The following is a 24,485-nucleotide window of genomic DNA, read 5'->3' as shown; positions in this document are numbered from 1 at the left end:
GCATCGGCTTCGCTAAAGATAATTTTGTATTTTTAATTCTCTGAATGGCGCCACCCTAATATGGAATTTGTAAAATAAATGTATATATTTTTGATTGTTGATGAAGCCCATCATTTTGCGTTTTCATCAGTGTTCAGAAGCAGAACAACTATAAGTTCTTTATTTTATCACAAAAATATAAAATGTATAAAAAACAAAGAGTAAGAAAATGAGTATAGTCATAGAAAAAGTTAAAATTATAATATAGTATTTATCAGTTAAAATAAAACTTTTTGTTTAAGTCATTGTTAACAATTCAAATTTCTCCGAGGCAATTCTAAACCTTAATTTTGTTCTAAATGTCAGTATTCAGACACACAACAGAAGTTTAATATGAATAAGTTGTAAAATGCAAATATATATATAAAGAGAGAGAGAATTCCTTTAAAAACACAATTGTTAATTTGGGCATTTGGCGATATGACACTTATAGAATTGAAGGATTTGTTACTTCAAGCACTCAGGTATCTTAATTTTGATCTAGTTGCGCTTCTATGTCATTTTGAATTATGTTGCTAAGTTAACTTTCAAAAAATTCTATGGCTGGCAACAGCATTTTTATTTTTTAAGTTGTTCATTTTTAATTCTTTTAGAATTTGTTCTTTTTTTAGCAAAATGCTTTTTAACCTAACAGAATTCTCTGCCGACTGTTCTCTCTATAAAAGAAGAAAACAAAGTAAATATTTAAGTGTTGTGAAAAGAATCTTATTTAGTTGTACAAAGTACTTCATTAAAAATGAAAACTGTTGCCACCGTCGGAAAAGAAATACAGCCAAAATTTGGGAGCCACGTAAGAGAATTATATATATTAGATTAACGGTAATTAACATTCTAACTTATATGGAGAAACTTAGCACAACTTTAACACACCGTATTGCTTATAAACGATCAGCTGGAGGAGACGTCATAGGTCACATGTGTCTTCTTGAAATGCAAGTACCCAATTATGCTGAAATAAGCTTTTTGGTGAAAAAAATACAGACTAAATCATAAGATCCGAAATCAAAACAATATACCACCATTTAACATGAATTGCTGTTCTGGGACACCAGTGATAATTATTTTAATGGTGGTGTGAGTAAAATTTTCATTGTTTCGAACCAACATTAATTTTAGCACTGTAAATGCTATATAACACATATTAACTTAAAAAATTACTTTGAACAATGTTAATATCTCTGCTTTGTCATTTGATTTTACATTTTTGTGTATTTCTTCTCTTTTATTATTATCTTCATTCAATATTTCTTCAGGTGCTAAAATCTTTAATATTTCTGATTCTTTCCAATCACAACACACTGTTTGATTGTTTTGGTAACTAGTTTTTCTTTTGAATTCATTAAATTAGAAAGCTCTTTCGAAGCTTACGGGTGGCAGATATGAATAATTTAGGCGAATATGCGCATCAATATTTTTATTGAAACATTGATAATGTTCTGTTGATAAATGCTTCCTTCATGCACTTTTTTCTTACTCAAATTTCAGGTTTTTATTAAATAGTATTTTTGCATATGACATTTTTGGATTTCTATTCTCAGCTTTCATGGTTTTTTTTTACCAAACTCATCTCTGTGGTATAAATCATAGTTTTATAAAAATTAAACATTATTAAAAAAATCCCTGATTTTCAAAATGAATTTGGTCAAAATGAGGCAGCAACAAAAGTATTGAAACTTATTACAAGAGTTAATCGATGTGTGCAGAAAGTTTTTCACTTTATCTAAGTCTGACGGATGGCTAATCTCCTCTTTATGCGCGTATCTTTTTTAGGAATGAATCATTCAGTCAATTTTTTACTCTTCCAGGAAATCTTTTACTTATTAAAACTTGCAGAAACGGTTCATAAAATTAAGTTCTAAGATTATGGTTCAAAAAGTCTTAAAAGGTTTTAAGTTGAAGAAAGTATTCTTTAGAAATTATGAAGAAAACAAAATCAAAAATATTTTATTAAATCAAGGGTCACCGAGCAATGTATTCAGCAAAAGGAATTTTTTTTAGCATAGCAAATGTGTAAGTAAATTGGATTTTTTCAGGATATTGGGACTGTATTCAAAGTATGACAGGGGGCAGTAGTAGATAATAGTCAACCCAAACTTACAAAAAAGGTGTATAAACACATCCTTTAAAATAAAATTACATTTTTCTTTAAAATTAAAAAAACGAGATAAGTGGGACAGTACATACGAATTTTATAATTTTTGTAGAAATTAGAAAAAGACGACTCACTAAATTTTGTAAATCTTGTGAGAGGGATGAGGAGGAAGAGCTGGGTTTCTCCGTGATGTTGATTCTATTGAAAACCAATCAAATATGTTGAATCTTAAAAGTAAAGAATACAAAAGCACGTTATTTTGATAGAAATAAAATTACATATTTTTTGGTAATTTTAAATTTCAGAAAATATATAACTTTTATAGCATCAGTTTAAATTTCTAAAGTTTTAGGTCTGAAATAAATGTTGAAGAATTTCATCTATAAGCAAAAAAAAATTTTTTTTTTTAAAGAAACTAGTCGAAGATTAAAAATCCCTACAAGGCTCCTTTCACCAACCCCCACGGTTGCTACTTTACAATTTTTCTTAATCTTAAAAGGTGATAAAAAAGATAATTTTGTCTATAAAATATATAACTACAATAAATTTATGTAAGCACATTTTATAATTGTGTTAATCGAGAGTCCTCCCTAGGAATAAAAAAAGGGCATGGTGCTTTCTTGCAGAAAAGGGCACTCACTTGCCGCCATTAAAATTTATTAAAATGTGCATTATTAAATAATAACTAAATTTGATCTTCAATTTTTAAATTACCCTCTATGTGCATATTTTACACAGTAATTCTCACTCATTATCAAAATAATGGGAAAATGAAAAGCTCTTGAAAAATACTTAAAAAACATTGAGGCCTGATACATTGCTAGGGAGGCATGGTGCAAATTTATAGCTTTGTCAGATACCTAGCTAACGGATAAATACAAATAAAATATAACTGATCAACTAATTAAAGTATGCAAAATTTTTTCATTGTTATAAACTTTGTGGCGAAAATGGTTGTTTATTTTCAATAAATAAAAACAAATATTTATATGAAATGAAGTTTAACAACATATGAACAAGGTATAATTTTTCAGCTTAACATTAAATTTCTTCAAAAGTGATTTTATTTTACGTCACAGTATGTTCTACAACTTTTACCACTTCCTTCTTAATTTTAGAGCCAGTGAGAACAGGAACATTTGCGTTACTGAACTTTGCCCTCTAAATTATAGTACTGAAGATAAAAATAATTAACATCGTTTCCATCTTTGACCCGCATGTCTTTTTTTTTGCTTCTGACAACCCTAAATTTAATCAAATATATTTCTACACATATTTTTTTAACTATTAATTAAACATAAAATCTTAGCAATATATATGAAATAAAAATAACTGCAACATTTAAAAAGCAGAGCAAAAAAATAATAATAATAATAATCAACAGCAAACTGATTTCTGTGTATAGTCAAACTCTCCAACCAAAACAATAAACTAGTATACAAAGTTAGAGATGGTTTTGTTTTTAAACTCGTCAAAGAGATAGACTATTTATCTTCATTTTGGTCAAATACATTTTCTAACTCATTTTAAAAAGTTTATTTCAGTGCCATTTCTCATATGACTTGTTTCAACTTGCTTTGAGTTGAAATATTTGATTAAATAAAATAAATGAGGGAATAAAAATCTAGTGATTTCTGTGTAAAGCAGCCTCACACCATCATTGTCAACAATAATACAATGAACTTGTAAGTAAATATAATTAAATAATTAGGTTTAATCAACTCTTCAAACATGATGGCTTTTTATTTTTAGTTTGGAAATTACTTGATGGTTTTTAAAATCTGAGTGTGTGACCTTGGAATTTTTTGAAAGAGTCATTTATTTTAAATGCATATAAATATTAACTACTAGGTACATAGAAACTCAAGCTAAATTTCCTTAATTCATTATGTGCAGAGGATTACAAGGACATTGAGTTAAAAAGTTAGGAATTAATGATCCTAACAAAACATAATTCTTAGGTTTTATAACACTGGCATACTATCATGGATGACATTCTTAATAAGAAACTGCATTTGCAAAGCACTGATTAAGTATGGCAATATTATAGTCTTTAAATGTACTAAATACTCTACTAAGTAAATTGAAATTGTTATCTCATAAAATTGAAAAATTCAAATTTGGGTAACAGTAATCAAGTTTTTTGCAACAAAATATGCTCCTTTTTAAACCAAAAGATAATAAAACTTATAAAATAAATTTCACTATCAGTTTTATTTCAAAAAATACAACAAATTACATTTTTGTTTGGTTAAGAATAGATAAATAATAAAAAGCAACTAGGAAGGAAAAAAACGTGTGTTGTACAATTACATGCAATATTTTATTCATCATAATATCATTGCACAAAAAAAAAGCATGAAGTTGTTCATTTGGGGTTGTAGAAATCTTTACAATCGAATACGTTTTTGGAACAGCTAAGCATTTTTATCTCTCTAAATTTTAACTAAGTAACAAATTACATTCAGGGACACCAGATAAGTTTTTGGGCTTATTGGAAAATAAGACGTTAATGTTTGAATTAATGCATGGTTAATGTCAAACAAAGAAAACTTAAAATATGTTGTTACAAATATTATTAAACTTAGAAGAAAGTGCAAAGCATCTGTCTCTAGAAAAATTCACGTATTTGGTAATAAATCAACTTAATAAACTAAGGTATGTCATCATTGCAGCTTTTAATTTGAATGTATAATTATTATTCTCTTTTTATAAACAAAAGTGTGAGACAAAATAAGTTTTCTAAGAATTATGCAACTAATAATATACCTCATACGCAGTATTTGCCGGCAATAACAAAAATAAAGAATTGATTTTTAGCGAGCTCTCCTAGCAGCTCTGATGTTATGCTTTGATTTTTGTTGTTATGTTTCATTCTGGGAGTGCGGCTTAGCCGCAGGGAAATTTCTAGGAAAAAATAATAAAATTTTTACTCAGAGGTTGTTTTTACAATAACAACATTATAAATAATAATAATTACAATTTCTGGTGAATTTCTTCGTCAAAATTGTGTTATTTTTTCCATTACAATAGAAGGAAAATGTTTAAGTTTTCTGAAAATTAAGTGCATAGCTTTGCGTACGATATCTCAAATTTTTCAACTGGTGCGACGAGTTCGTTAATTTCATTCGAAATCTTGAAAATTACAGGCGAATCTCATGATTCTGACAGAATTCATTGAATTTAAAATACTCACAAAACTGGTGCTTATATTTTTAGAATTTGGAAATAAAACTAAGTAAGAGATAAATCTTACTGGCTAAAACTTCTGTTTTCGTTGGATAAGATCCTTCCTCGTTAAGAAGCTATTGTTCAGCAATAAATTTTTCTCTTCAGGCATCTTTACATGATACATCGAAGAATTCCAAAAGTTAAGGATTCAACCAATAATAAGGACTCATCATGTGACGTCATGTTACGTAAGCCCAATCCAATTACAAATTTTAACTTTGCAATGTTGCAGTGCAAATTTAACGTGTAAACATTAATTATTTCGGGGCTATGTAAATATTGATTAATTATTTGAGGCATTCAAATTCTGAGTAAAAAAAAAAATTATTTTTTCTGAAACACAATGTTTAGATGATATTTGTAAGAATATAACTCAATATATATATATATAAGGTAGTTTCTTTAAAAGGAAGTTTTGAATGGCAGGCTTTTAAACAACATCCGGGTGCCATTGCTTATGGCTCCTTTAAAGTTTTTTTTTTAAGTTTTTCACACTAAACTATTAATGTAAACAATATTTTCTGGTGAGTGTAAACCTCTCCATCTCACTATGAGTTTTAGCTACAATTTTAACATATATTAAGAAGATCGTTCTATGGATAACCAGCGATATGGATTGAAGATAATGAAAAAAATTGAAATAAAATGATACATAAATCATCCGTAAATAATTTTAATGAGTATGTGTGCTTTTTAAAAAAAATTCCAGCCAGACAGATCGTATGAAATAGTTATATTGTTCGATGAAATACTTAACTAATTAATTTTTGTTGCCACAAGGAAATTGTGAAATAAAATCAATCTGCTCTTAAATCACCTGTAATTAGCAATATGAAAACAAATAAAATTGTTGATCTTGCAGTGTTTTTCAACATTTTGTGATAGAGAACTATAATTTTTACAATTTTAATTGTTTATACGTAGCTCACAATATGCTTCCTCAGGTTATGAAATTTTGCAGCCTTAAAGGTCGGAATTTTTAAATTTTAATAAAAAGTAGCTAAATATTATTCACTCTTGTGACTAAAAGAGACATACTTTTTATGATGTATCATCTTTATATTCTAGCTTTTAGTTATAAATTCTTTATATCAAGTGTTTGTAGCGCAAATTACATCATATGATGAGACTGCATAAATACAAATACACCAATAATCTTATTATATTAGTTAAAAAAAGTTGGAGAAATTTTTTTTTAAATGTTACAATAATTAGGTAACAGTATTTCAGTCTTGAATATGCTTGATAATCACTGTTGGTTTTCTTTTTGCAATTCTCTAAATTTCTTTTGCTCACATTAGTAAATAAACAATCATTACATTTGCTATTCTGTTTATTACAATTTGGGTAAAAATATTGCAAAACCAAATGTCTTTTTAATTTCTTTTGTAATAAAAATATTGATAATGCTACTTATGAAACAAAAAAGAAAGTTAGTTTCAGGGGATAATATTTGACTGTATACAAAAAGTTCATATTTTGTTCAGTAAGAAATTTCTTTTATTTCTCTCTGTTTTAATGAAGATTCAATTAATCTATTTCAACAATTCAATATTTATTAGTTCAATCAATTCTTAGTTTATCAATTCAAAATTATTAGCTGTTATTAGTTAATTTATATCTAGATCCACTGGGTATCTTCTTTCATTATTGATCTATTGTTTTCAATTTTACATATTTAATTTAATTTATTATCAATAAATTTCATTTGTTCATAAAGTTGTCCCTTTGTAAATTTATAATTTTGATATATTTTTGTCCTTGAAATGCATTAAATTAGAACTATTTTTATACTTGAAAATGTGACTAAGGATAAATTTGAAATGTTGAATATAATATGCATAGTAATAATTGTCTGAAATAATAGATTTTTTTCGTTATTCTTACTTAATTTAACAAGTAGGTTTCCATTTTGTTGCTGGATTACTCTATTTTAAATTAAGATTTAATTTTTTCATATATTTCAGATTAAATATATATTTTTTAAAATTATTTCTGTGATCATATAACATTTTGTAGAAAAGACCCTATACTATTTTATTTTGATGGTTACCTACCTAATTTATATTCTATTTCTTTAAACACAAGAATTAAGTATTATCTTTTGATTTGCATTAAAAATTCTATGAAAGGTTACTTTTGCTTATTAAAGACAATTCATATGAAATAAAACAAAATTCTTAAATGGCAAACTAATTTCAAAATAATATGCTATTATTGTGTACTACATGTACCATCAAAAGTTAATATGGAAATAAAAGAGACAACTGTTTTAAGTTTTATTTCAATTTCTAAGCAACTTTTTTGTTGAGATCAAGATCTTTGTTGGTTATAAGTTATAAATCTACCATTTAGTAAATTTTTTGGCTATAATGGAGAGAATATCTACTGTCTCTTTGAATCTATTTAGGTATATATCAAGTTTTACACTTTTTGCAAGAAATATGTTTCTGTTGTAGTGATCTGAAGAAGAATATTATAAAATAAATTAGAATATTACAAAAAAATCAGGCTTTTCGAACATTTAATTTCACTATCGATTGATTATCTGTGTCTTTTATATATACATTAAAAATATTTATATTTTGTGGTGTTCATATTTCATTTTTTTTAAAAACCTTTTTAAGAGATATTTTTTTTAAAAAAATATTATTAAAAATAACTTTTACTATCAAATTGAAAATAATTTTTTACTGGTGCTATCGAAATTCTGTAATAGTAAGAAATCATGTTTAGGATGATAGAAGATGAAGACATTGAAAGTGTTGCTATTGCTGCTCTTTCAGAATGCATTAAAAATATTTGCAATATGTAAGGCTTCTTAAATTTTGTTGTGTCAATGCTACTTTGTTTTTTACTTATTTTTCTAATTGATTTTCATTTATTTCAGATCAGAACTTTTAAAGTTATAGTGCTATAGACGAAGATAATTTTAACTAAAAGTGAAGGTAAAATGAACTATTATTTAGTTATATTTCTTTTAATCTATTTATGATTAGAAATATAAGATGTCCTTTATATCAAAATCTACTGATACAATAATAATATTTAGTATAACATATATAGTAGAACTCTAATTATTCAACACCAGACCATACGACACTTCAGATATCTGACACCATTTAAAAGTGTCTTGACAGATATTTTTTCATTATTGCAGCTGATGTTATTGTACTACAGTTTATTTTATGAGCTTCATGCCGTTAAGCTCCAAATTTAATTCTATTACTGTTCTGTAGAAGAATCTTAATTCTGGTTACGAGAAAATGATTAACAGAAAACAAAAATTATGTACTAAATTGAAAAGTTCTCCCATTTACAAGACAATTATGATTTTCGGATGTACCTGTAGCTCTTTAAGTGTCGGGTAATTGAAGTTCTACTGTGTATGAGAGTCAGAAATTTGTTTGATAAAATGTTAGACATATTTTATTGTCATTTTAATTGGAGAAATGTGTTTCTAAAAACAGAATTGGACAGGCCTGTTTGCTTTACAAATTTTTATATTATATCTAAACTAAAGTTTGATAAAATTATGATGCTATGAAAGATATTTTTAAATTAAAGCTAAGCTGAAAGCTATGTATTTCTTATTTAGGAGTCACTAATTTGATAAAATGTTGGGTATATTTCATACCATTAGGAGCAACATTTTTATTTAAGAAAGGTGTTTCTAGAAGCAATATTAAACTGGCCTATTTGTTTGCAAATTATCATGGATTTAAACTAGATAAAAGTTAGTTAAAATTATGAAGCTCTGAAAGATATTTTTTAATTAAAACTAAGCTGAAAGCAGTGTATGACATATTCAGGAGTCACTAATTTGATAAAATGTTGGATATATTTTGTTACATTAGGAGCAACATTTTCATTGTAGAGAGGTGATTCTAGATGTAGTATTAATCTGGTATATTTCTTTTAAAAAATTTTCTGATGTATTTAAACTAAAATTTGATACAATTGTGATGCTATGATAAAGGCCTTTGTTATAGTTAAGCTGAAAGCAATGTATGACATAGTTAAGAGCCACTAATTTGATAGTGTTGGACATTGGGCCATTAGGAGCAACATTTTTATTGAAATAGAAGCAAAATTGAACGAGCTCATTTGTTTTACAAATTTTTATTATGTTATATTTAGACAAGAGACTAAGTTATGATGCTAAAGAATAAGAAATTTTTAGCTGAAAATAATCTATGAGATAATTAAGAAATGCAAATTTGTTTGATAAGCTGTTAGGCATATATATATATATAATATCAAAGAAAGGTATTTTCTGAAAACAGTATTACTTTAGCTCATTGTACAAATTCTTGATGACATAATATTGCAACTTCTATAAAGTTATGATGCTATACATGGAGTTTTTGTATTGTTAGTTGAAAGTTATGCGTAGCGTAGTTAGGAGTCCTAAATTTTTTGATAAAATATTAGATTTTTATAAGTGCCTTTTGAAAACTTTTTACTTTATTGGAGAATGGTTTTCTAGAAACATTATTGAACTGGTCTAAGTTTTTGCGATGTTATATATATTATGTAAAGTTCTATAAAATTACTATGCTATAAAGTTAAGCTAAAAGCAGTGTTCAAATTTTTATATCTTGTCTATTAATTTTATCTGTATCTATTACGTTTTTCAAAAAAACTGTTACACTGTAAAAGTTTATTAAAAGTACTATAAAAAATAAAATATATTAGAAAGTTAAACACCTTAATAGCAAATAATTGCAATATTGCAAGTCATCCAATTTTGCTCATTCCTTTAGTTAAAAATATATTGGATATCATAACTATAAACAATAACAAAAGAATTTGTGTTTACAATTAAAGTAATTATATTTATAGAAATCATTGAATTTCTTTTAAATAGTTACATTTTAACCAGAAAGCATAAGAGTTTCTAATTTGTTTTATTTTTTTAATGATATTTTAAAAATTTAGTTTAATATTAGTTAAATTTTATAAATGTAATTATAATTGAAATATCAAAAATAAATCCTAAAAGTAAATTTCAAACAATATTACTGTATGAAAAATTGTTTTATAGTGCATAATGCATGTAAATGCATGATTCAAATTAATTGAAAAAAGATATAATTTGAAAATCATTAAAAAATTTAAAATATTTCTTCTCTGAAACTTTTTAAATTAATGATTTTTTTATAGAAATAACATTTTATTTAATTCAATCAAAGATTTTAAAAAAAAAACATTTCATTTAAATAATGGTTTTAATTAAGCTGATTTGAATCTGCTAACCCTGGCAGAAAATTAGCCATTTAAAAAAAGGGGGGGAGGGGAAATGTTTGAGGATTTTAATAATTTTTCAGAAAACCTTTTGAAAAATTGCATATTTGATTTTTTGCATTTTTGATTTTTTGACCTTGAGGTCTTGTAAATTATGAAATTTCATTGAAAAGTCCTTGAAATCTAAATAAATAAAAAAAATTATCCCTTTTATGTAACTAGTTGTCATTAGTGAGTAATATTTAATGCAACCTAAACCAAAAAAAATTTGTGCATAAAAAAATTTTTTTTGGGAGGGGGGAGGGTAAAGATGGAGGTAGTTTTAATATTTCACACATTTCAGGAGCATCAGAACTATTCTTTACATTTGTTACTATTATCATATTTATAATAGTAGCAAAGTATTATATTATAAGAGCTGTTCTTCACAACTTAAGAAAAAAAATGCGATATCAGAGATCAATTGAACAATAATTAATTTTACCGGGTAGTTAATTTTATGGTGTCATCTTTAAACAATTTTACTATAAGCAAACAGGGCTGGTCCGAGGTGTAAGCCTGGTAAACGGCTGCGTAGAGCGCCTAGTAAAGGGGGCGTTGAATTCTGGCAAAGCTGGATTTAAAGATAAACTTTTTACCATCTTATTTTTTGCCTTTCTAAAACCTTATTTTCTTGCTTGCTTGTGAAAAATGACAGTAAAAATGTACTTATTTTCCAGATGTTTTATGATAAGTTTGTACTATTTTATTTTATCTGTTCATGATTTCTTTAAAATTTTTCAATTTTAGCTTTAAAAAAAGAAGAAAAATAAAGAAACACCTGTTTTCCTTTTAGTTAGTATAAAATAATGTGAATTTGTTGGATTAGTATTGATTTTTTTCTTTAAATTTTCCATTTTATTGTGTTTATTTTATTTTTGGTGATTCATAATATTTCCAATTTAAATTAAAATTATAGTTAATTATTCTTTAATTTTATACAATAAATTCGTTAAAGCAGACTTTAGACAAGTTTTTTTTTGTTTTAATCAATGTTGTAAACATTCACATTGTCTGAAACCTTTTGTTATCAAACCAGGAAAATTTAAATGCAGAATTGTTAAACTTCTGTTGTAACTTTGAGCAAATATTAAGAGTAGGCATTTTGTAAATGTTATATTGATCAGAAAATATGGCAATCTGATGCTCCTGCCTTTATTTATTAAACTTTGCTTGATAATTCAAGAGTGCACTGGTCAAGATCCCCAGGGAAAAACATATGAATTGGGGCGGGAGTTCTCCAATCCCCCACCATTTTTTGCCTACACTGCACTATCAGGTTTCCATAGATTCTGATCACTATAACATTTTCTGTGTAATACAAAATTTGAAAATATGAATGTTTGAAATACCTTATTTTTTGCTCCAAAGATATTAGGTTTACATTAATCCAGCATTTAAATTTTCTGCGCTGGATGACCAATGATTCCTGATGAAGTGGATAACACAGAATTAATAATTAAAACCTGTTAACTCTTTTTGAGTTTAGTGTAACAAAAATGAAATTCTTTTCCGGTCCTTTTGATATTTTGTGCACTGTTTTGTTTAGCTATATTTTTAGTCTGTAAATGTTATGTAAAATTTAGCAAAGTGAAATAACTAACTGAATGAATTAATAACAAAAATAATTTCTCTCAATTTTTTTGAAGTTTGCTGGAAGAGTATAAAACACATTTCTTTCTTTCCAGGGCTGGGTTTTTGACGTCAAAAAGTGGTTTTTGACATGACAAGGGTATAATACTGGTTTAAACCGTCAAAAACCTGTCAAAAGTGTCAAAAACCCGTCAAAAGTGTCAAAAACTGAAGTTTGCCAAGAAAATATATAAACTTCAAAACTACCAACAGTTGCCATGCATTATATTGAAATTTAATTATACTATAGGTAATCAGCAGGTTTTAAAATATTTTTTAATTAAAATTAAGGTAAAATAACAGATTTAAAATCTCAGAAATTTATATTCAAATGCATGTGCAGAAAAATTTTGCACAAAAATTGTTTAAATATTTATATTTAAAAAAAAAATTTTTTTTTTTTTGATACTTAAGAAAATTAAAAGTTTATTACTATGCATTTTTGACATATAAGGAACATATAACTAATATTTATAAGGAACTTACAAGTTATGTTGTATAAATACAAACTTGATACAAGTGTATAAAAAAAATTTTTTAATGTTATACCGAATATCTTTATTATCCAGTATGTTAATTTGAATTTAAAAGTAGTTATATTTGTGAATAATGATAAATATAATTCATATTGTTTATTATATTTATTTATAATTATTACACTTATCATTTTAAAACAATTTTTACCTCTTAATTTTTTCCCCCACTTGTATTAAGAATACAAATAATGCATATCTTGAAAGCAAGAAGTAATTATTCAACAGCTGAATATTTAGATATTCAACAAAACTATGTATATAGTATTCAGCAAAATGAAATTCACAAGTATTTGGATAAACTAAATTTTCAGCATAGTAAATGAATAGGCTGAATATACTGTAAATCGACACTAACTACTCTGTGTATTTAACAGAAAGCACTTAAATTTGTATTGTCTTATGTTAAAAAGATTATTAAGAAGATTTAAAAGAATATTAAAAAGATTTTTCTTTAAAAGATGTCTAATGTACAAAACTGCTAATGTTTATCTTTAAAAATGTCTAATTTTTAGTATAATCTATACTATACACTAAATTTGGTTATAAATAAATTTCTTAATAATATCACTGCAGATTTTCAATAACACATGAAAATGAATACATAATATTACAAAAGATGTGAGCTTTCAAAAGTACAAGATTTTGGTTACTATTCAAAATATAAGTGTTTCTTCAAAATTTTAAATTTATTTTTTCTAGAACATATTTAGAAACACTATCCTTTATAAAAAATATATAAATTTTATACATTAATTGAATTTTACATATGAATATAGGTTTTTGACATTTTCGACAGTGAGGTTTTTGACGTGACGGATTAAACCATGGTTTAAACCGTCAAAAACTGTCACATGTCAAAAACCTGCCAACCCTGTTTCTATCTTATATTCCTCTCCTTAATAATTTTTGTTTCTTAGAGAAATGTCTCCATTTCAAATTGGATTTTAAAGAGTGTCGTATATTTAAAATTCGATGTTTAATGTACGACAATCGAATCTTAAATATACGACACATCTTAAATATACAACACTTATCGCATCTTAAATATATGACACTTATTGAATCTTAAATATTCAAAAATCGAATTTTAAATAAACGACACTCTTTAAAATCCGATTTCTCGGGAATTATTTACCAGATTTCGCTCAAATTTTGTATTTTGCCATGAAAATTACGACTGAAAAAAAAAAGCTTAAAATTCAAACTTTTTCCCACTATTATTTAATAAAAAATAATAAGTAGCAAGAACTAACAAATAATAAATATTTACTAAAATGTATGTTTCTGCATGGAATTATCTTTGAATAAAAGAATTTTATACTTGTGTGCAAAAAATGTTTCGAATAAGCTTAAAAATTTTTCGAATAAGCTTCAAAAGTTTTCGAGATACGATGAAATTAATGTTATGGGGTCTAAACTTTGGATTGCTCTCCTGACTAACCTACGGGAACCATATTTCTCAGATTGTGGCTTCCCCTTATATTTTGGGTGTCAAAAATCTGAATCAGTTGAGGAAATGTATGTTTATTTTAAAAAAGTACGTTTTTGTGTCTGATTTTGCAACTTGAAATATTGTCTGCACTAATTAATTAGCATATTTGAAGTCACCCTCTCAAACTATTAAGAGTAAATCCTAGAACCTGAAGATCTGATCATTAGATCAAAAGATAGAGTTAGATTATTTTTTTATCACACTGTACATCTTTTTATCAATTCAGAGCTTCATAGTTCTATTATTTTGCTCTATAGAATTTGAAATAAAAGTGCAATATATAAGTAGTTTGTACCGCATTTTTATTAAAAAAATAAAAACTTTAGATTTTTACTTATTTTTATAATTCTAAATAAAATTAATTTTACTCTGTGTATATTTATTATTGTCCTTAATGGAGAAGGGCACCAAAATCATGTTTGCTTACACTTGAAAATCAGCTTGGGCCGGTACAAATTTGAAAGAAATATTATTTCTTAAAACTTTAGGTAATATTTCAATTACATTTAAGATTTTTAAGTACACTTTAACTTTTTTTCTGTGGAGCAACTAAGTGATAGGGCATCCATTTTTTAGTTTATTCGATCCACAATTTAGGAAAATAATTAAATGAATATGAAAGCATAAAACTTTTGACCATTCTCAGAAAAATATTCTAGTAATTTCAAAACATTAATTATTAAATTCGTAGCAAGGGTAATCTTTTTGAAGAAGGTATTGTATCTCAGATGTCCCCCCATGGAAGGTTGGCAGACATTTTATTATTTGAAATTCTAATTTTTATGAAGCAACAAAAGAAAAAACTGTAAAGCAGTTGCTTATTTCTACCTCTATGAGAGTCTTCAAATTGTTAAATATTTTTGTTTTAGAAGATATTCTTTTTAGTAGTTCAATTTTACCGATTTCATTCATTTTTTTTCTGAATATGTGTGTCTTGTGATAAATTGTTAACTAATATTTGTGTATGAATTCTCATACATTGAACAATTATTAATTTATTAGATAGTAATTTACAATGTCATATTTAACAGTCTTATTGTTCAAATTAGAAAGATTATTTCTTAAGTTTTTAGGCAGTGTTCGCCCTAAGAGTTTTCTGAAGGTCGTCCCACCCTGCTTGCCCTTTGATCCCAATAAGTGCGTCCTCTTTGCCTTTCTTGTAAAAATAAGCCTCCATTCCTTAAAAACAGTGCCCTTTTAGTCATATTCCATTTTGAAAAAAAAAAAATTCTCAGTTTAAATAATAAATAATAATTTCACGCTGGCAAAATTATCTGTGTTTATAGGTTTAATTTTGATTACTATTACAAGTATTTACTTTGTTGGAATTATTCTCAGCTGGTTAAATTTTTATAAGTTTCTCTTTTTCTTAGGGAGACTGTTTATTAATGAAATTTTTTTTAAGTGATTTAAAATTATTTTTTAAATAATACTTTCAAGGTTTTAAATGCCTTTTTATGTGTTCATTTTTTCATAATTTTCAGTTAAAATTATAGAAAAAAGCTTTAAATTTGTTTATCAATCAATAATCTCTTTTTAGTTTACTTTTTTTTAAAAAATAATTTCTGCTCAGTCGTTTATCGTTTAGCATGCCTTTAATTATTTTTTATAAACTACAAATTTTTCCCTTGTTTTGATAATGTGTGAGAATTACTTTTTGAAAGATATACATAAAATAGTATTAGAGGGTAATTTAAGAATTGTTGAGAATTAAATCAGCGTTCCCACGATCCTTAAAAGTCCTTAAAAACTGCTTAATTTTTAATATGGAAAATAAGGGCCCTTAAAAGTACTTAATTTTGGTTCAAGGTTTTTAAAAGTCATTAATTTTTTAGCATCACTATGGTTGATAGGAACAATTTTTCAGTTCCATTTTTTAAAACAAAATGGTGTTCTTTTATCACTTAGAATTAGACCATGCATCTATTAGACCATGCTAAAGCATTTTAGAGAGACAAAAATTCATGTGTGTAAAGGAGGCAAGGGGAAAAAAACATGAACTTTCATTAATATATTCTGCCCTTTGCCTAGAGCGATACTTTATCAGGAGAGTGAAACATTTCAAAAGAAAATAATAGTGTGGACAAGGGGAATACTGCACATGGAAGAAATAGTGCTCTTTTTTTTGAGGGGGGGGGGCAGTTTTAAGGTACCTAAGTGGAATACCCACACTAGCCTTCAAAATTGACTGAATTCAAGAAATTAAGTTCTTCTGGTAATGCATCTGCTTATAGGGATTAAGTGAAACACTAAGAAAAGAAGTACAGTACAGAACCCGTTATCCGGAAATCAGTAAACCGGAAAACCAAAAAACCGGAATGAAATTCGATAAATTTTCCCGACATTTTTTTTTTTAAATGTTTTTTTCCTCATAAGATTTTAGGATTTTTCTTTCTTTTTTGAAAGATGTTTACCTTACCATCATTTTGGAAATAATCATTAGTGTATTACTTCGTTTTTTCAAGATTATTTCCAAATGTTTTTTTTTTTTTTTTAGTTGGGCTTAACAATAAAAAAAAACGGCTTTTTGTAGCGATTCAGAAAACCGGAAAAATCAGTTATCCGGAATAGTGATGGTCCCGATCGTTCCGGATAATCGGTTCCCTACTGTATTAGTAAAAAAAAAAAATTTTTTTTGGAACTAGAATACATAACGAAAACTACTTACTAAAATGTCTTATTAAATAAATTGGTATAATATTTCATTCAGTGTAATCAGTAACTGTAAATTTATAGAAAGGATAACATTTTTTGAAATTCATGATTGTACTAAAAATTAAACAGATTTGTTAGAAACAGGGTATTTGTACTAAAAATTAAACAGATTTGTAAGAAATAGGGTTTAAAAAATCTCAGCTCACCTAGGTTTTTCATCAAGAACCTGGGGTTTATTGGTAAAAACCAAGTGTTTTTTCAAAAATACTAACTTTTTTTTCCTGGGTACCAAATAAGCTAATTTTGCTTATCTGGGTACTAAATACTAAATTTGCTTCTAACAAGAAAGTTAAATATTTGGTAACTATTTATAATTTGTTTTGCTGCAATGTATATATTTTTTTAAAATTTTAAGATTGTTACACTATTATTTTTATTTCTTAAGGATAAGCAGATTTGCCTGGTAATTCTTTGGCGAGCGTGTTAATTAATGCATTTATATCAGTGCTTACATTACAATAAAATTTATTGATTTTTTTAGGAAGGTCAATAATTCGCACTGTCACTGGTGGCATATGTATATTCAATGATAAATAATCACACTATTTTTTTTAAAATCCTTTATTTTTCAAAAAAGTCCTTAATTTCTTCAAAAAAGAAAGTCCTTAAAAGTGCTTAATTTTTGCTCTGTTGAAAGAGTGGGAACCCTGTAAATTCAGTTATTACACAATTTGATAAATTTTTCTGGTGTTAAGCGAGTGCCCTTTTCTGTGATTTAGCTCCCTGCCCTTTTTTATTTCTAAGGAGAACTTTGAATAAAGGCTATAAGATTATTAACTTTTTTCCATAATAATAGCTGCCAACTTGATACGCATTTTAGGGCTTTTAGCTACGCATTTCTGTATGATTTTTTCTAGTGGTACCAAAGTTGTTTTAATATTTGACTATTGGCTCAGTATATTTTATTTTTTTAGTATATTAAGTGACTTTGATGACCACAATTTATTATACTTTAATCATATATAATAATGTGTAACTTTGTTCCAGTTATTTCATGATGAAGGTTTTAAAGTGTTTAAATAATTAAACCGAATTTTGCAAAACTTACTGTCTAATTCGCAACCAATTTTAAATTTTTTTTGCAGAAAAGCAGTTGGCAACTTAATATTACAAGGCTTTTTTTCTTCTTCATTTTGGTTTTATATTAGTTAAAATTACAGCCATGTACATATTTGACATTTATATTTTCAGTGGGTACTATGAGTTATAATTTGGATATTGATTGAAGAATGTTAAGAAAATTAATAAATGAATTAATTAATGATTTTGAATAACTACTATGCACTATTGGTATTTGAGTGAATTAAATGTAAAAAAAGAAAAAGAAAAAAAAAAGCTTTTGCCATTTGAAGGTTCACGTGAAGAGGGTTTTGTCATTGATACATTTTTAAAAATTAGTTGGCCATCTTTTGTGCAAAAATATTTGTACATCATTGGAATATTTGCAATCTTTGCTATAATTTGAAATAGAAAGGTAATAAAAAATGTAGATTTTTACTTAATATTATATTTTTTTAAAGTGTATAAACATTATTCTCAAGTATCTAAATTATAAATATATTTTTTTTAATGTAATAAAAATATTATTTTAATTAGATTTGTTACTGTGATGAGTAATTTTGGATATAATGCAACTACGCTTTGAAGATCGAAAATCCAAAAATCATGGATATATTAGTAATCTTATTTCAGAAAAAGAGCATGATTTATTCCTGTATTACGTGATTAGTATGAAATAATTGGTGAGTACTGTTGATATAAGAATTTAATAACTGTATATTTATGTTATGTGAAAACTTAATTTAAATCATTGCACACATTTTACTGAAACTTTCTTTTTAAAGGCAGTATTTGCATATTTTATTTAAATTGAACAATTATTACCTTCATGTTTAATTAATTTTTATTGTAAAATTGTGTTTAAAATACTCATGTAAACAGTTAATTAGAACAGCAAAATTTTAGGTAGATTTGATATCAAGAACTAATTAAACAGTTAAATCTCCCAATGAAATACAAATGTTTTAGTTACAAAAAAAAAAAAAAAAAAAAAAAAAAAAAAAAAAAAAAAAAAAANAAAAAAAAATATCTATATTAAATCGATAAATTAAAATATTTTTGAAAGAATATTGCATTTAAATGATTTTTCTATTAATCAAGCTATACTTGAGAGGATTTTGTTTGAGTCTACATTTTTTTCCCCTGGTTTTATTTTTATTTTAGGGGGGGGGGGGGNTAGGGGGGGGGTAATATTTTATAATAATCAAATTCAAGAAATAATACCTCAACAAACATTAGATAGATTTTACAAAAAATTGGACTAAAGTCTGTTTAGTATACTTTTCAAATAATTATCAATAATTAATTAATAGGTAATTTCAAATAATCTTATGAAAACCTTGCACTAATATATTTTACAATTACACTAATTACAATTTTATGTCCTCAGTAACATAATATGTTCACATTATAAATTTAAATGTTTGGATATTCAATAAAAAGATTGATTTGTATCACAAATGCTGATTGAAAAAATTTTAATAGAAAAATGTTTATGCAGACAGAAAATTTCTTTTTCTGTACGCACATTTATGTTTTGTACGCACATTTTAATTATTTTAAAATTCTATTTTTTCAATTAAAATATTGGAAAAAAGTAATTTTTCATTCTTTATTGTGTTATTTGCTCCCTTTGTAGTAAAAGAGCATAGTTTTTATTAGTTGAATTTTCAATAAATTAATGTATTTTTATTTATGACTTCTGCTGGTGCTTAAAATATTGAAATTTTATTATACAGTCAAACCTTGTTAACGCGAAATTGGTGGTACTGCCATAATTATTTCATGTTAAGCGGATTTCATCTTATCCGATACACCATGAAAATATTTTATTTTGTACTTACTACATAAATATTACATACTTCATTAATGTTTGTAAACAATACTGTTATGCACCAAACAAATAAAATTAAATTTGAAAATTTTAATTAAATTTGTAACTATTTTATTGAAAATAACAAATGAAAAATATAATGTAGATACCAACACTTTATACATCCTATTTCTAGCTGAAATAGGCCGTAGTTGATTTTTGCTTCGTCTTTTGATTTTCACATCAATTTTAAAACTGCTGAATCTCTTCTAAACAATTTATAGTAAAAGTTGTGTTTTCGTGTTGAATAAGAAAATTCTCTAAATTTCTTATTCATGCAGCAGCATCAGTCATCTAAACAGTTGGTTGAAATACTTCTTGATTTTGTTCTTTTTCATCTGATGATTCGTTATTTTTTTTTTCATCCAAAATGTCTGCAATTATGAATTTCATCAAAAATGTCTGCTACTTCAGAAATAGCATCAGAAGTAAGGTTTTCACCGACATTTATGTAATCTTGAAAATCATTTTAATTCAGAAGCCCTTGTTTTTTAGCCTTATGAATCAAATCAAATGCAGATTCCTCTTCCACTGATTCCGTAATTTCTGATTCAACTGTGCTAAATCCCCCATGTCTGAAACAATTAGAGATTGTGTTTGCCGAAGCATTTTTCCATGCTTCTCTAAGCAAAATCATAGCTTCCAAGAGGTCGATTGAAAACTCAATCTTGTTGTCATAACAGCTTATAATTTTATGTATGATTTATTTTCGATAATTCATCTTTAAAGTCTGTATTATTCTCTGGTCACAAGGTTGTAATTTTGCTGTCGTATTGGAGTAGTAAAAATATGCACTTTATCGCTTTTAATCCAAAAATTTCGTAGAGCCAAAAATTTCGCAATAAGCAAACTTTTCTTTTTTTCTCCAGGAATATTTCCTAAAAAACATGGATCCATTTTGAAAAAATGTCCTTATTTATCCAGGCTCTTTTCTAAATGAATAATTAATGGACAGTGTTTTTACATTTATAAGGAATCGGGGTCTTGACAGATTTTCTATCAAAGACTAGCTAGATTTTGTAGCTTTTTTGACTCATCTATGTTGCAGTCCACGAGAACGGTTTGCTGAATTTTCCACTTGAACACTTTTCATTTCTAAACAAAAGTATTCGATTTGGAAGAGCTTTAAAAAAAAAACACCATTCTCATCAGGTTTTAAAATATCTTTGGGAGTGGTGTAATCTTTTAAAATAGAAGGTCAATTTTGTGTGAAAAATGGTGCTATCTTTTCAGGATCTACAGAAGATTCATCACCGCAAATTTTTTTCTAATGATTCCATATCTTTCTTTAAATCTTTGTAGCTAGCCATTAGAGCATGTAAAATTAGTGATTCCCGTAACATCTGGAACATCAGCAAAAATTTTCTCTAACTTCATATACCCAACGAAGTAAAGCCATTTCAATTTCTTTGTGCTTTCGGTTCTGAGTCATTTTCTCTCTGGCTTGAACTGATTAGAAACATAGGCAATTTCCAGTTTCTTACAATTATTTCAAAATTGTTGAAGGCTTACTTTTGGCAATTCCATATTTCTTTGCAATTTTAATCTTTTTCAACACACCATCAGAAATTTTGTTTAAAATTTTTTGCTTTGTTTCTAGCAGAAAGGAACATTGCTGCCTGTGACTCATGTTTCCCCAACAAGCATTATTGATCTAACCTAATGATGTGCAAGCTCAAAAACTTACTCTAAAAAACAAGATCAAAGAATAGCTAGACTAGATACAACCAGTTTAGTCCCCCTCACATTTTACACCATTTTTCACTGGAGAAAAAACCAGTTTTCACTCTCTTCCTTGCTCAATAGGCATTCATTCCTCCTTCTCCTACTTTCAACAAAGGGAGAAAAATAACAAAAGCATTCCTCAAAATGAAAAATTGGCACTTTATTCACATGCTTGTCATCTGTTTTTACATCTACGTGTCCAGTTTCCTTTCATGTTAAGCGATAATCAGCTTAAAAATTTCATGTTAAAGATGTAAAGTACAATACTAATTGATTGTTGACTAACTGGACTAAATCTGTGCTTCATGTAGAGCAATATTTCATGTTAAGTGATTTCGCGTTGACGAGGTTTGACTGTATATGAAAGAGAGGAAGCTGATTTAAACGATAATTTTCCCCCACATTAAAATTGACATTCACTAAGCTATGGAACTCAGGTTAACTAGCAAACTATACAAATGATTATTACTTCTAATTATTAATTTATTCTAATTTAATTTTTTCTAAGAAATTATTAATGCATTTTATTTACGTTAAATTTTGACTGAGACACCCGTTTTTTCCCCCCATCTACATAATCTTATTTTATGTACTATTTTCACTATTACCAGTCTTAAGCAAAAGGCTAAACACTGTTATACTTAAAGTAGTTTGAATTGTTAATATGAATTATGTGAGGACATTAAATTTCAGTTCTAAAGACACTATCCAGGTTGAAATTTGAAATAAAAGTAAACATTTTTTAAAATATCAACAAATGTAGTATGAAGAATTTTTTGGTGACCAAAATCATAAATGAATGTAGAAAAATTGAGGCATATTTATTACAAAAATGATATTAATAATACATATATGACATGACACTGCACACACATTGTACTTGAAGTGTATTTATTCTGAATAAGGTTGCTATAAAGTTTTAATGATTCAAATATCATTATCATATCATTAAATGTAGTTAAAATAAAGAAATATATAAGAAATGTTCCCATACATTTAATATGTCATGTTTGCATACTTCCCTTTCAGCAATAAAATACCATTTGTCAGGGTCAAAAGCATGTTATGGTTGGATCCCTTTCTAGAAATCCCAAATAAATTATGCATATGATTTTTGAATCCTATGGTTTCAAAGGTTTTCCAAAGTTGTGTCTTGATATTTTCCCAAGCTGTTGCAGGTAAATACTAACTTTGGGAAAAATTTGGATAGTATTTTGATTCGAGGCACATCACATTATAAGACAAAACCTACTTGCTATTCTAAATATTCTATCACCAATGGCGAGTGGAAATTTTATGTCCTATGCTATATTCATGATTTATTCATAAGATAGCTTTTGTTGAACACATATCTGGACCGCATGAAAAATATAAGCTTGTTAATTATCGTTTTCTATTCTAAATTAAATTTACATAATTTATTTTTGATTTAAAATTTGTTTAGTTTAAAATGTCTATTGTTGTTGTACAAGGCAGTTAAGTTTTCTGAGATTGTTAATGTATTTGGAATTGTTGTTAATTGGAATATAATGTGAATTATATGAATTATATATCCTAAATGAAAATATTTATTTAAATATACTAAAATACAAGTTATTTCATGTAGTATTTGTTTGAATAAAATATTTTGTAGAAAATTTTTTATAAAATTTATTATATGAAATAATATTTAAAGTATTAGTTGTGCACATCTAGCTAAAAATACAAAGCCATTACAGACCAGAAAATTTTGTTCAGACTGCTTTGCTATAAATTTTTAATTTGAAAATAAAAATAATAAAATTTGAAAAAAATCCAATTGTTCATCGTTTTCACTTAGTGGAACAAACAAAAGAACTAATTGGACTAACACTGTGGGAACTAATAAGAAAACTTGGTATTTTTGTGTTTTGTACTTTCCATTGCAAAATTGAATCCATTGTGATTATTAACATACTATTTTTAAAAATTTTAAATTGTGTATTTTGTGTGCAAGTCAGCTAGTAAATGAAGGTAATAATTTAAAATGAAATTTATATATTAAAAATGGGGGGGGGGACTAATAAGTTCACAAAATATTTGAACTCCAGCTAACTTCTTTGGAAATCAAATTTTATGAAATTTATTTTCAGAAAAAAAGATCCTCTACAATTATACTTTTGAACAAACTTTTAAATTATTGGTTTCAAGAAATTTTGAATTACTATTTAAACAAAATGTGATTTTCATAACATTTTGTATTAAATAGTTATTGGGAGATTTTCTTTGATTTACATATGATGACCCTGAAATTGTATTGAGATAATAATATTTTTTCAACACCATATAATGTACATAGTCAATCATTAAAAATGAAGCAAAATAATCTTAACTTTTTTCTATGTTTGTATTTGTAATAGATTTCACAATTGCTTTATTGTACGTAATCTATTATGTTGTTTAAGGCCATTGATAGCACCTCTTTCGTCGTTGTGGTTTGAATCCCATGTGGCATTTGTCTCACATTAATAATCACTCCCTCCCTTCCTTATGTTCTATAATACCTGCAAACCCTATGAATTATTTCAGAAGAAAAATTCCCCAAGATTGCCCTTACAAATTTCCTACCACATATTAGATTACTTATAAGGCTAGCAGGAGAGTTAGAACATAGAAAGGTAGTGGGCGGTTATTAATGTGGTCAAGGAGGCATGGCAAATCTCGCATTCGTCCAAAAATGGTAAACTGCATTGTTCTCATCTTGAGAAATAAAAATTCTTGATTTAACCCTTCCACTTTCCTGAGCTTATTGCATTGAAATTTTTCTGCTATGCACTATTTTAACTT

General features: G+C 26.5%; 2 protein-coding genes across 9 annotated transcripts in view; one reads left to right on the top strand and one right to left on the bottom strand.

Annotated features, from left to right (window-relative positions):
• LOC107441762 (DCN1-like protein SCCRO4) overlaps positions 1 to 5,498 on the bottom strand; it is a 37,760-nt gene extending 32,262 nt beyond the window's left edge. Inside the window, exons 1-3 of one of the 6 annotated variants that reach the window (XM_043045261.2) lie at positions 5,112 to 5,261; positions 4,901 to 5,038; positions 2,266 to 2,358 (exon numbers count right to left, since the gene is read on the bottom strand). The gene's annotated coding sequence lies outside the window, so the exon portion shown is untranslated. Of the gene's footprint in view, positions 1 to 2,265; positions 2,359 to 4,900; positions 5,039 to 5,111; positions 5,368 to 5,387 lie in introns of those variants that run through there. The other 5 variants (XM_043045266.2, XM_043045269.2, XM_043045276.2 and 2 more) reach the window with 5 other exon arrangements.
• A 112-nt stretch (positions 5,499 to 5,610) lies between these two features.
• Positions 5,611 to 24,485, top strand: part of LOC107441763 (uncharacterized) — a 33,929-nt gene continuing 15,054 nt past the window's right edge. Inside the window, exons 1-3 of one of the 3 annotated variants that reach the window (XM_016055132.3) lie at positions 5,611 to 5,886; positions 8,253 to 8,310; positions 18,620 to 18,765. The gene's annotated coding sequence lies outside the window, so the exon portion shown is untranslated. The other 2 variants (XM_043045250.2, XM_043045252.2) reach the window with 2 other exon arrangements.

This window comes from Parasteatoda tepidariorum, chromosome 1 (genome assembly GCF_043381705.1).
Source record: "Parasteatoda tepidariorum isolate YZ-2023 chromosome 1, CAS_Ptep_4.0, whole genome shotgun sequence".
Lineage (NCBI taxonomy): Eukaryota > Metazoa > Arthropoda > Arachnida > Araneae > Theridiidae > Parasteatoda > Parasteatoda tepidariorum.
The sequence above is the reverse complement of the archived record's forward strand: the minus strand, read 5'-3'. Positions and strand labels throughout refer to the sequence as shown.